The sequence below is a fragment of the Passer montanus genome, unplaced genomic scaffold (genome assembly GCF_014805655.1).
Source record: "Passer montanus isolate IOZ18808 unplaced genomic scaffold, ASM1480565v1 scaffold13, whole genome shotgun sequence".
NCBI lineage: Eukaryota > Metazoa > Chordata > Aves > Passeriformes > Passeridae > Passer > Passer montanus.
In genome coordinates, this window is record NW_024359832.1 from 3,818,790 (window position 1) to 3,831,427 (window position 12,638).

The 12,638-nt window shown below is 39.0% G+C and overlaps 1 long non-coding RNA gene across 1 annotated transcript; it reads right to left on the reverse strand.

Annotated features, from left to right (window-relative positions):
- Nucleotides 1-2,987: 2,987 nt before the first annotated feature.
- Nucleotides 2,988-8,806, reverse strand: LOC120497436. Its single transcript, XR_005626504.1, has 2 exons — nucleotides 4,195-8,806; nucleotides 2,988-4,121 (listed from the first exon to the last, which is right to left on the reverse strand). It is a non-coding gene; the product is annotated as an uncharacterized LOC120497436 (long non-coding RNA).
- Nucleotides 8,807-12,638: the final 3,832 nt, after the last annotated feature.

A 12,638-nucleotide genomic window follows, 5' to 3' on the forward strand; every position in this document is an offset into this window, starting at 1 on the left:
GACTAATTTATTGAACTGTACTACAGTTTTATATTGCAGCATATGAAGAAATTACCATAATTACCTTTCCAAATTACATGTGGACAATGTAAATAGGAAATTATTGTTAACAGTTGTTCTTCATTATTTTTAATCTCCTTGGATAAACACAAACAGTAAAACAAAAAAGTGCTGGCAATATACTCAGTGATACCATAACCTGAAAGCACAAAAGGAGAAATATGCTAAATATAGCAGCCCAAATTTCAAAACTGCTAACTAAAATCCTAAGGGAGAACAGTGCAGGTGTCATTTCAGTGACCAAATAGCTTATTAGAGATGAGGTTCAGTGAGATGAACTCTACAGGAACAAATAGCTTATTAGAGATGAGGTTCAGTGAGATGAACTCTACAGGAACTATATTTTTAGGTTTTTGTTCTTTTTCTCTATTGGCATTGTTGAACAATCTTTTTTTTTTTTTTTGACAGTATCATAGCGGTTTAAAACTAACCAAACACTTCAGATAAATTCACATCTATCAACAGGAAAGGAAACTGGAGAGAAAGACAAAAATCTGTACAAGGAAACAGAGATAGTTCTCCACTGATATTTCCTCAGAGACATTGTTACAGGCAGCAAAACTCCCACAGATTGCAGAGATGCAGCCCTGACCACTAATGCAGGCACTTGAGAAAAAGAGTTAAAAACTTGGCTCAGGAGGATTGCCTTCATAGGAGATGAAGTGTGGTTTGTAGTCAATTGTGAGCCCACTATTAGCAGGTTTCACTGCAATTGTGAAAATGATGAAGATGAGAAAGGTGGCAAACTTAGACCCCAGCCCTTCATGGTGACCTGAACTCTTGGAGCTCACCAGCAGTACTGGAATCTGTTTTTCCTCCTATTAAAATGGACTTGTCTCCAAATGGATGTTGGTAGTGCATTTCTTCTCCCATGTGTCTTTGAAGGGGAAGAAAGATTTTAAACTGTTTAGTTATCCACTCTACATTACCCTTTGATCAGGCAAGTAAGCAGGACAATAATTGAATGAAAGAGAAATAGTTTAATAAGGAATGTGATTAGAGCTGTTCTGTAAACAGGAGCTGAGAGTTATTGATTACGGGGTGTTCAAGTGTAGCCTTTGGCATCTTATCATCTTCATAATTCAGAATGGATATTACCAAAAAATGGGGAAACCAAGTAAATGTATTTAATGAACTTGGCTTTTTGATATGCTCAGAATTCCATCTTCTTCCTCTGTACTGTGTACCTCCTGTGTGTCATTTGGCCTCTAATGTAGCTTGACACTCAAATGTAGCTCATTGTCTGTGTGCCATGTGAGAATGACAGGATATGCAGTATCTATTTATCCAATTTATCCAAAGCCTAACTTCTCATGTTCCTTGTGCTGTTAGAAGTGTAGGGAAGGCCAGAATGGGAGGAATGACACACAGCCTTTGTAAGGGACGCACATTGTCCATCTGGGACATTTTCCCATAAATACTACAGATTTCTTAGCAGACCCTTTTTCAGTGTGCTATAGCAGCACACTATGCATACAAATCCCAAGAGCTGCCAAAAGCTCTGTTTGGATAGCAGAGTAGATCATAGGCTTTGCACACTTCTTATAACTTTTGTTTGACTTAGAAGATTAAAGAGGAAAGAAATTTTGGTGAGTTGTAACTTGGCTTCCTGGGACTTGCCAATAGTGCTTGGCCTGACTAAAATAGAAAGGGTTTGTGTGGCTAGCACTGGTTATGACTTGCAATACAGACAGCTGACAAAATCTCACCCTTGGTTTTATTTAATTCTAGTATTGAAAAATAGATTAGAAAAAAAGCAGCTGTAGTGTTGAGAAGCCTGGCTTTAGTATAACATCTGCTGGTGATATCGATCAAGGCAAGGATGATCAAAGCTGTAGAAGTCTTACAGAACTTCAGGGCTATACAGCACTAAGTTTGCAGCAGGTCAGTGCTAAGTGGGGAGAAAAGGAGGTGCTTCCCTTCCTACTCTGACAAGAGTAAAGCAATAAAGCATAAGCTTTATTGCTGCTCTGTTTACATGTGGGAGAACAAAATTGCATAAACAAATTTCATACTCAGTAAAAATCTGAGCATCATGGTGGTCAGTATTAACCACCAGATACCAACCCCAAAAAAACAGGGGAAAAAATCCAGGAAAAAAAGTTAAGTTAAATGATAGTAGCATATTTTTAAATTATTTAGATTTTTTTTCAAGACCTTTTATTTTTTTCACTGTGGGCTTCCAAGGTGAGTTTACATTTTTTTAAGAATCTCTACTCGTATCCACTAACACCAAAATATGTTTTTCATTTACTTCAGTGCACTTTAAATGGGAAGTTTACTGGAAGGAAAAATGTGCCATTTTGAAGGAGTCTGATATGCGTTAATTTGTACAATCTTCATTTGTAGGCCTCTCCTCGGAGTCAGGATGTAGCTATTTTGGAGAATGTGAGTGTGGGGAGAGTTTCAGTGTGTTCTGAGTAAATCAGACTCTGAAAGTAAATTTTTGCCACATCCCAGGCAAGTGAGAGTAGTGTGAAGTACAGAGCACCCTGTAAAGATCTCTCTTTGCTGATGTTATATTCTGTGTTAACTGGAGGGAATGAAAAATGCAATTATTATAAAATTGATAGAATTTGCAAAACATCATTTGTTTTCGCATGAGTTAGAAATGTGGTAGGTATTTATTTCAGAATTGAATAGCATTGTCTTCTAGTCGATAACTTAATGCATCTAAAAGTATCTCTCAGACTTTCTTATGCTTTTTGTAGTATACCACTGGAAAGGATTTCAAAGAAAACCAGTTAATATCCATTGCAGTTCACTATATTTTTTGGTCATAATTCTATTTTCATTTTCTTGTGCAAGAGGAATTGAGAGCATGATGGTTTTTTCAAAATAAAAATAACAGTGGCAAAACAAAAACCTTGGAGATTCCCTTTTTTAGAAAACCTTCCAAACTCCCATCAATTTTTGAATGTTTTAAAAAAAAAAAAGTGTAGTTTAAGCATTTAAAAATACTAATGCTGTTGCAGGCTGGGTATGTATCTCTTGAAATAATATAATTTCCCTGAATTTTAAGGAGGCAGACTCAAGATGCACTTGCTAATAGCTCTGTATTGAAAGAGTACCTTCTGGATAGAAAACACGATGTGAGGTAGGTATTTTTTTATCACTATCTTCATGTAACTATTTTCAAGAAAAAGATCTGGAGGAAGAGTGTGGTACTATCTTCAAGTAGCATGGAGATCTGGGTTATTTCCTGCTGGTCATCTTGCTGTTGTGTCAAGATTTGCTTAGTGTTTTTGTTAATACTGTATCCAGGTTGCTGTTAACTGACAGCAGTCTGTGGATGACCTGATGACATAAAGAAACACTGAAGGAAATAATTGCTTGTGAATATGTTTTCATCCTTGGAAAATACATAACTGGAGTTTGGTAGAAGAAGTAGATGACAGTGTGAAGCACTCAGCTGTATTTCTGAGCTCAATACCTTGGAAAAATTAGTTGAGCACTGCTTTGTCTTGCATCTTCATCTTGTGCTGGTGGCTCATCTCCACGGTAAGTAAAACTGCTCCGGGGATGAAGGACTCAGAAGTAAAGAATGTCTACAAGTATTTCTTCAAAGTTATTGTGAAATATGAGATAGCTAACCTTATTACTAAGCAGTATGCTTTATATTTGCAAGCTTGAAAATCTCCTTTTCTGTTAGGATGTGCCAGGTTGTCAAATGAACTTTTCATAAGTAGATGATTCTGTATGTACATGTATTTCATTTTTTTGTTAATTTGTGGCCACATTGTCTATCACCAGAGGAGTGGCGGTGATTTGAGGTGTTTCAGATAAGCAGAGCTCTTGAGCAATTACTTTAAAATATTTGTTTCATAGATACATACCTTTGCAAATCAATACCAGCAGTGCTTTTGTGGTAAAAAATAATCCACCTGTCTTGAATACTCAACCCATGTTTGAAGGGCTGATGAAGCACATTGGGCAGGGCAGGACTCAGGGCATGTTTATTCTAAGAGGCTTCTGAATTGGAGCTGGCTTATGTTCTGCCATCCTCTGGAGGAGTCTGCACCAGAGAGACTACAAGCAGAATCCTATCAGCTTTTTGCAACCTTTTTTAAGACTCCACCATAAAAGAGTCTGCACCAGAGAGACTACAAGCAGAGTCCGTCAGCTTTTTGCAACCTTTTTTAAGACTCCACCATAAAGCTATATTACTGCTGAAGGTAGCCCTCTCACCTTCTTCTTTATTGCCTTGCTTAGTGTGTGGGGAGGTAGTTCTGTGCTTGTGGGGAAGCAGGCTGAAGTAACTTATCTAGCTAAACCTGCAGTTTTGTCTTGTTTCCTTTTGGCTGGTTAGTAGTAGTGGGATCTGTCTGATCTGGCTCCCATCTTAGTGCTGGTACAAAGGAGGGCATGAGGAGCCTGGATTGATGCTTTGAGCTGGGTTAATGCTGGTGTGAAACCACAGTCTGAGGATTCTCCTCTTACCTCCACTGTCATTAAAACAGAGGTTCTCTCAGGCTTTCTCAAACCTCCTGTGCCCTCGTGGTCATTTTTCCTCCACAAAGGTGATTTTGTGAATTATATCAATGACAATCATGGACTAAAAAAACAAAAAAACAAAACAAAACAAAAAAAAAAGACCAGAATTTTTGAAAGAGCTACAATTAATGAAGTTATTTGAAGAGAGAGAAAAGAAGGGAAAACATGAGTATGGATGAAAAATTTATTTTCTTGCTACCAAGCAGTTATTTTAAGATATGTCCTATTAGAGGTACTAGAACTGCATCTGGCAGGAAACAGCCTAGAAATAATTATTCCTTCATTATAAGTATAATGAGAAACTATTAAAGAAAAGTGCCTAATATCCTATTATAAACATTTGTGTTCCATGGAAGCTGTTTGTGAAAATGGTATTTTCTTTGTCAGCCAGGACAAATTAGGAGAGAGAATGGGAAGGGAAAAAGAATGAGTTTTATTAAGTTTTACTGCTTCCCTTTGTTTTAGAACATTTCTCAACCAAAAATGTAAACAGTAACATTTTTAAAAAAATCTTTCTGCGGCTCTATACATTTAATTTTGAGCAGTGAAGCACTTTGGAATGTTTAGCATTTAACTTGCTTTATGTTTAAGAGAATAAATAGAGAGAATGCTGTCTCTGATTTAATTCAGTTATCCGAGGGAATGTGGGTGAAGAAAACAGCTTTCATTACAGTAACAACCAGTTTTTTTAAAGTATCATGCTTTCCTACTAGATCTGAAGACTTCATTCTTGTACCTGAATTCATGGGAGCTGTTTGATGCTGAGCGTTTCTGATAATCCAGTCAGTGCTACAGCGTGTGGGCTGCACCTGCATTTACAGTTGCCATGTCTGAAAATGTACATCCACAAGCTGGCACTTGCAGAGCATGGAACCACAAAAGGCACAAAAAACACACAAAAGGGTTGTGTGTGTGTGTGTGTGTGTGTGTGTGTGTGTGTGTAGCCCACCATGGGTGGGTGCATGAGAGCTGCTGTGCTGCTCATGTGGGAGAAGATGGGAGTCTGTGGTCAGAACCAGAGGGTATGGAGAGTGTGACTGCCTCTCTCAGAGGCTGAGCAGAGCTTATATTGGATTAAGCCACTTATGAAAATGCCCCCTAAACCCCTTTTCCAAATAGGCAGCATAGGAGCAAGCTGAGTGCAGTGTGGAATTCAACTCCAACTGCAAATCCTGCACGAGGATCAGCACAGTTAATCTTCCCTAAGGGTTCTGGTGCTGTGGCTAGAAGACTGAAAAGATGAGGTAGCTCCTGCTGCCAGCTGGAATGCTTTCATGTTGCTGTGCATCCAAGCTGTCCTGTGGTGCAACAGGGTCTTTGGAGTAGTGGGGGTGGGATGGAAAATACTCTTTTGGAATACAAAATAGGGCAGAATGAAAGCTTCCTTCAGATCAGCACTGCTCATAGGCACTGTAACTGCACAGAAGGTCTCAGAGGAGCACCAAGGTGTATTGCACCTTGTCTGCTCCTTGCCTATCTGCTAAGTGTTTTGAAATGGAGAGTGGTGGGAGTGCCAAATACAGGTGTGGTAATGAAGAAGAAGATGCTTAATGCTGCTGCCTGGTAAGTACCCACAGTCTCCTGCCAGCAGCTTGTGGGCCTTCCCAGAGACAGAACTGCATCACTGACTTCTTTGTAGGTATAACTATGAATCCATCACTCCTTAAACACAGGAAAAAGGGGGTTCTCTTTGGTGGTCTATTTTGTTGCATAATTATACGCATTTCTCCATTTTGTTCCATAATTATTAAGAAGAAAATCAAGCTGAATTATTTTCATTTTTTTAAACTATTTCTTTTAAAGAAGCTTCCTCACCTGCAGACATGGAAATCATAAGCTCCATTGCAAACTTCAGGAAGGTAGGAAACATTTCTATGCAAACTTCTGTCTATGATTATATCACAAAGATAGCTTTTGTTTTCAAATAAAATCTCTAATTTGGAGGATATTTAGTTAAAACTTTAAAAATTTTATGTGCAAAAATATTTGCTCTGTACTGAAAATGTGAATTTTATTTGTTGACATTTCACTTAGGAAGGTAAGGTGAAATGTATGTAGATTTTCTGTTAAGCTAAACAATATGCTTAGCTGCATTAATACATGGATTGTATTTTTCTTTTTGGAGAATGTGGAGACAATATTAAACAGAAGGTGAGAAAATTCTGTGGAGATTTTTTAAAATGCTACTTCTCTCTTCCTCTCTGCATAAATATAGTGAAATCAGATAAGAAAAGATATGTGAGTGAAAAAAAGGCATTCTTTGATCTTCACATTCTCAGTTGGTCTTACTAAGTATGCAATTAATCAGCTTCCCTGTATACTTCCAAGATTTCTTTCTGCTATGCCATGGGTGAACTGTGGAAGACTAGGAATTTTTAGGTTCAATACATCAGTCCAGTTAGGAGGGCACTCAGTGCTGGCCTTGCTGAGTTAGGAGTGTGTTTTTGTAAGTGGTGGTGGAGCAATCTGTTCAGCAGGAGAAGATATTCCAGTTCTGGATAAAAACAGCTGAGGCATTTTCCTGAGGTAAGGTATAAGAGTTGAATTAGGTTTAAGGGCTAAAACTTCCAAAATGAACAATCTAAACCCACTCTTTGGCATGTTCTGCTACTTTTGCACTGTTTTGGTTTGTTCAAGTTCTGTCCCTGACTTTGCTCCCTTGCTGTGTGGCTGAGGTGAGGAGCAGCAGTTTCTGGGATGGTGTGGGATTCCCATGCCTTCCCTTTAGCCACAGGCTCTCTATGCATCACATCTCCATCACCAGGTGGACAGCAGAATCTGGGCACATGGAGGGTGTGCATCCATGGCAGGGGCAGATAAACCCTGGCAGTCAAGCAGCAAAGCACAGTGTAAGTAGGGTTGGAGTCCTAAAGTATGGTGTGTAAGGGTTTAGGGGTGGGCTTCAAGATCCACTGCTAGCACAGTGACATAAACCAACTTTGGCTGCCTGAGATACAGGTCAGTTGTAGAACAGACAGAAGTTTTCAGGTTTCTAAATTTTCTGGATGAGTGCTAGCACTGCCAGCCCACTTGAGCTCTGTGCTGCAGCACTAGCAAGCATACAGAGCAGAGGCAGTGTGTTAAAAGTCCATCTGCAGACACAGTATTCACTTGCTGGTAGTAAGTAAATAAGGCACCTAGAAGTTGCTCTGGGTACCTTTTTCTCCTCACCTTTACCTACCACCCTACCAGCAGCATTAAGCACTCTGCCAGACCTGATATTCCAAACTGCTGGGGTACTTTAGTGAGCTGTTGAAATCAGTCCATCTAACAAATGATGGAGAGCATCCTTTCTCTCACTCTTTTTACTCACAAATTCACAGCTGAGGGGCAGACTGGGAGATATCAACTTCTGTACTAATTTGAAGTTTAAGACCTGCATACCAACAGAGAAACAAACAAACAAAAAAATTATATGTGATGTGTAGCAGCTGCTATATGTCATATGTATTGTGTCATTTTAAGCTGAAAATTAAAATAACTTTAAAAAAGTGGTATTTACTGATATTTTGTTTTACTGTAAGCTTTTCTTTTTCTCAGAAGCCCTATCCATTGCAACCAAAACATCTGGGTTTAGGCTTAGACATTGCAAGGAAAAATCCCAGTGAAAAATATGAAGCTTTTGGAAGTACTTTTTTTTTTCTGTAAAAGTAGTGCCATGCAAAAAATATACTTAAACCAAGCATAGTAAAAATGCTTTTTAAATACCCCCTGTAGGAAAGTCCTATCTTCTCTGTCAATAACTCACTACTTCTGCAATATGTGGCTGACCTAGATGCATGTTGCAAGAGTTCCTGTGCCATTCCAAATTCTGATGTTTATCCCTTTGTATTGGCTCATACATGGGGAAAAACTGAAAGGAAATCAAAACAAAGGAAGCCTTTTGTTGAATTCTTTTTCACTATTCTTGGTGCGCATTTTAGTTGCATAGAACAATGTGGCTGGGAAGATTTGAAGAATCAGAGGTTAACTAAATTATTTGAATGATATGTTCAATGCTGGTCACCTGACTATACAAACAAACTTAAAAGGTGGTTTGATAGCTGTCAACTTGTTTTGCTATTGTGCAGCTTAACTGTTACCTTCCTGTATTATGAACATCTATGTATTTGGAAAATAAATCCATCTTGCAAGAAAGATTGTGCAAAAAAATTGTTCCTATTATACTCCAGTGTATTGCTGATGTCAAATAAAATACAATTGTGAGAGTTCTTAAACAGTTGTCTTTCTAATTGTGGCCTGAAGCAGAAAGAGGAAGGAATACAGTAAACCTCTTTAATACGGATTCACCTGAAATTACTGCTGCAACATTGATGCTAGCTAAATGGTTCCATCAACCCGATGTTTTAGATATGAACAGATAAAGGGATGGGTTTCATAAGCAATCTGATGCATATTAATCTTTATTATGTATTAAGATGGCAGACCAGTTACTGCTGTATTGTCATGAAGTATCTCACTAAGTCAACAAGTAAAAGCTAAATTAATTACCTTGCCTCTCTCACAGCAGCAGTAACAAATAGATTAGCACTTCTCACTTTATTATCTGCTGTATCGTCATGAAGTATCTCACTAAGTCAACAACTAAAAGCTAAATTAATTACTTTGCCTCTCTCACAGCAGCAGTAACAAATAGATTAGCACTTCTCACTTTATTATCTAATTTATTTATTTTTTATTCCTGTGAGGTAATCTAAAAGCACTTCCTCCTTGCCTTACCTGCCAACAGACTATTCATCAGCTACTCTATTTCTCAACATGACCTAAAGTGATTTTCTATTATTTGCTGCTTGGGCCCATCAAAGCTTCTGTACATTGAAAGCCACAGACTTGTAAAAATTGTGTTTCAGCAAAAATGAACTATAGCTTGCAACAAATATGTGTATAGAGGCATGTAGGGAGAAATCATTTTGGTATGAGCAGTGGCCCATGCAAAGCAGGGAGTAGGGAATCCTAATTTCTTTTACTTAGTGTGGCCAGGACCATCAAATCTCTTTGCAGGCTGAGCTGAAAGCTGTCAGAATGGCTTGCAGTGCTGCAAAGTGCTGTAATTGCTGCTTGCTTCAGGGACAGATGTTGATGCCAAGAAATCTGCTATGTTTGACAACCACAGCTAGATCATAGATTTGAGAGACTACAGCCCTTTCTCCTAGCTTCTGTGGCTGTCATTTTTAAGCCTGTAGCACAAATTAGTCATACATGCTGCTGCTGCCACTTAATGCTACATGGCATGGTACTACCTACCCACATCTCACAGTTTACTCACGTCACTTGCCTTGATTAGATGGGGATTTCTGCTGTTAGGTTATGACAAGGCCTGTTTAGCATCTAAGGAGAGTTTCAGTGGATGCTGGAGTCAGGTTTTATGTAATTTAGAGCTATGACTGCTGGTAGTATAAAAGGAATTCAGCCTGCAGGCTGAAAATTATCAGGAACTTTACTTGGGCTGGTGAAAAACACCTCCTAAACTAATTTTTAATACCTCTTTGTGTACTGTATGTGATTAGTGCTTCTTAAGAGCACTAGATCCATTTCTGGTCATTAGGAGCATGAGACTTCTGTTTTATATATTTTCAGTCTGAGTTTAAGGGAATTGAGACTGTGTTTTCTGTCTGTGGTCTTACTGTGGGCCCATGAAATATTTGATATTGAGCTGGGAATAGGTGCTCTCAATTCCCATTAAAATATATTTACTTTTATATGTAGGATTTAGTACTTCTCTTAAGAGAACAGCACAGCTGAGGAGGACTCGGTTGTGGAAGTCAGGTTCTGGATTTTTGCCTACCACTGCCTTCTGCCCTTTTCCCTCCTTACTTTCTGCAGGGTTGAGTCTCAAGTTTGTATTCTCAAATTTGTGTTTGGATACTCTTTTGGAATGACTCCGGAGAAGACACAATTAACTATGGTCTTAAATGCTGAAATTGGACCAAAATGAAATGGACCAAATTCAGCATTTGGTCTCAAATGCTGAATATCAGTGTTCATCTACTGAACAGCCTCTGTCCTGGTACGTATATAAAGGTGAAACCTGCTCAGCCTGTTCAGTGGTCTGAGATGGTAGCACTAAATTTTTCTAGGAAACCAGCAAGATGACGGCTCGAGATAAAAATGAAGAAGCATCTGGGGAGAGGCTGGCCTGTGTCTTACTGTGGGCCCATGAAATATTTGATATTGAGCTGGGAATAGGTGCTCTCAATTCCCATTAAAATATATTTACTTTTATATGTAGGATTTAGTACTTCTCTTAAGAGAACAGCACAGCTGAGGAGGACTCGGTTGTGGAAGTCAGGTTCTGGATTTTTGCCTACCACTGCCTTCTGCCCTTTTCCCTCCTTACTTTCTGCAGGGTTGAGTCTCAAGTTTGTATTCTCAAATTTGTGTTTGGATACTCTTTTGGAATGGCCCTGGAGAAGACACAATTAACTATGGTCTTAAATGCTGAAATTGGACCAAAATGAAATGGACCAAATTCAGCATTTGGTCTCAAATGCTGAATATCAGTGTTCATCTATTGAACAGCCTCTGTCCTGGTACGTATATAAAGGTGAAACCTGCTCAGCCTGTTCAGTGGTCTGAGATGGTAGCACTAAATTTTTCTAGGAAACCAGCAAGATGACAGCTCGAGATAAAAATGAAGAAGCATCTGGGGAGAGGCTGGCTGTAGCTCATGTGACATTTCATAGCTTATGCTAGCAATTGTCATGTCAGGAGAGCAGCCAGCACAGGCACAGAGACACAGAAGCTGCATCGACTTCAGCACAGCCGAGTGAACCTGGAGGAGAAATTCAAAATACAGGGTGAAGGGTAGCCCCAGTCTGAGTGCAGGAAGGAACTGGGAGCACCCTCATGCTGTTAGGGGAGGGAAGATGAAGGTGTGAGTTGATGTGATTAAGCCAGCAAAATTTAGAGAAATTATAGATCAAAGGCTTGTTTTTCAGATGTGCTGGAGGGTCTCTAAGAGGAACAGAGAACTTACCTGTATCGCTGCACTGCTTTAATGCTGATGAAAGCCTTTGGATGGAAATTACGTGTCAGCCCTGATGGATAGTGTGAAAGGAAACTTGCTGGAGACCTAGCAGGTGTGAAGCTGTTGGGGCAAATTACCAAAGGCATTCCAGGATGGGCAATGTGTCCAGAGGTACTCACTGTATTTATTGCAATTTTGGCTATTTTTCTTAAATTACTTTTCTGTTTGTTCTGTGGAGATTTTTACTTTCTTGACTGAGAAATTTTCAAATCAAACTACAGGAAATTCATTAAAATTGCATTGAAGTATTTTCTTTTCCAGATAACAAGAAGCTGAATAAAAAGCTACTCTGAAGTGTCGTTCACAGCATGGGAGAGCCTGCCAAAATGATACAAACAACTGAGGGCTCCCTAGTGTTTTATCTACTAGGATTTTTTTTTTTGTGTGTGTGTTTGGTTGGTTTTGTTTGTTTTTTTTATTTTGTTTTTGTTGTTTTTTTCTTTTAATGATTGCAGATGGAGGTGTTGTTACATCCTTCCCTTACAAGGCTAATGATTAGAGCACTTGCCCATAAAAGATGCTCAAAGTCTTCTGCCTGTTTTACAACATGTATATAGGTGTCAGCTCCCAGCTGACATAAAAACCTGTGTGTGTAACCTGTGTGTAAGCACAGCCAGTGGGCCATTATAGCAAAGCAAAAGACCTGTGGGATCTCTTGAAGCATAGTAGAACGTATTTTGCTTTAGGAGTCTGTCCAGGATCTGAAAATGAAAGAGAAATATGATTCCATTGCTGGCTCAGGACATAAGTTCATACATGTTTGTCACAGTGTTTCTGGATCCCTTGTTTGAGGAACCTACACATGCAGGAAGCCTTAGCTGCAGGTAATGTACATGGAGATGGATTACATGTATTAGAATGCCCAGAGATTTGGCCCTGAAGGGAACAACTCTCTTCAGCTGAAGAGGCCCAAATGCTCTGTGGGTTGTATGGATACAATTCCAGCCATTTTTTTCCCAGGGACACAACCATCCTTGGAATTCCACAACAGCTTTATGACTAGGTGTTATAGTAGTGTTGATATGGGGCTTAAAGAGATAATTTGTAAAGGTAGAGG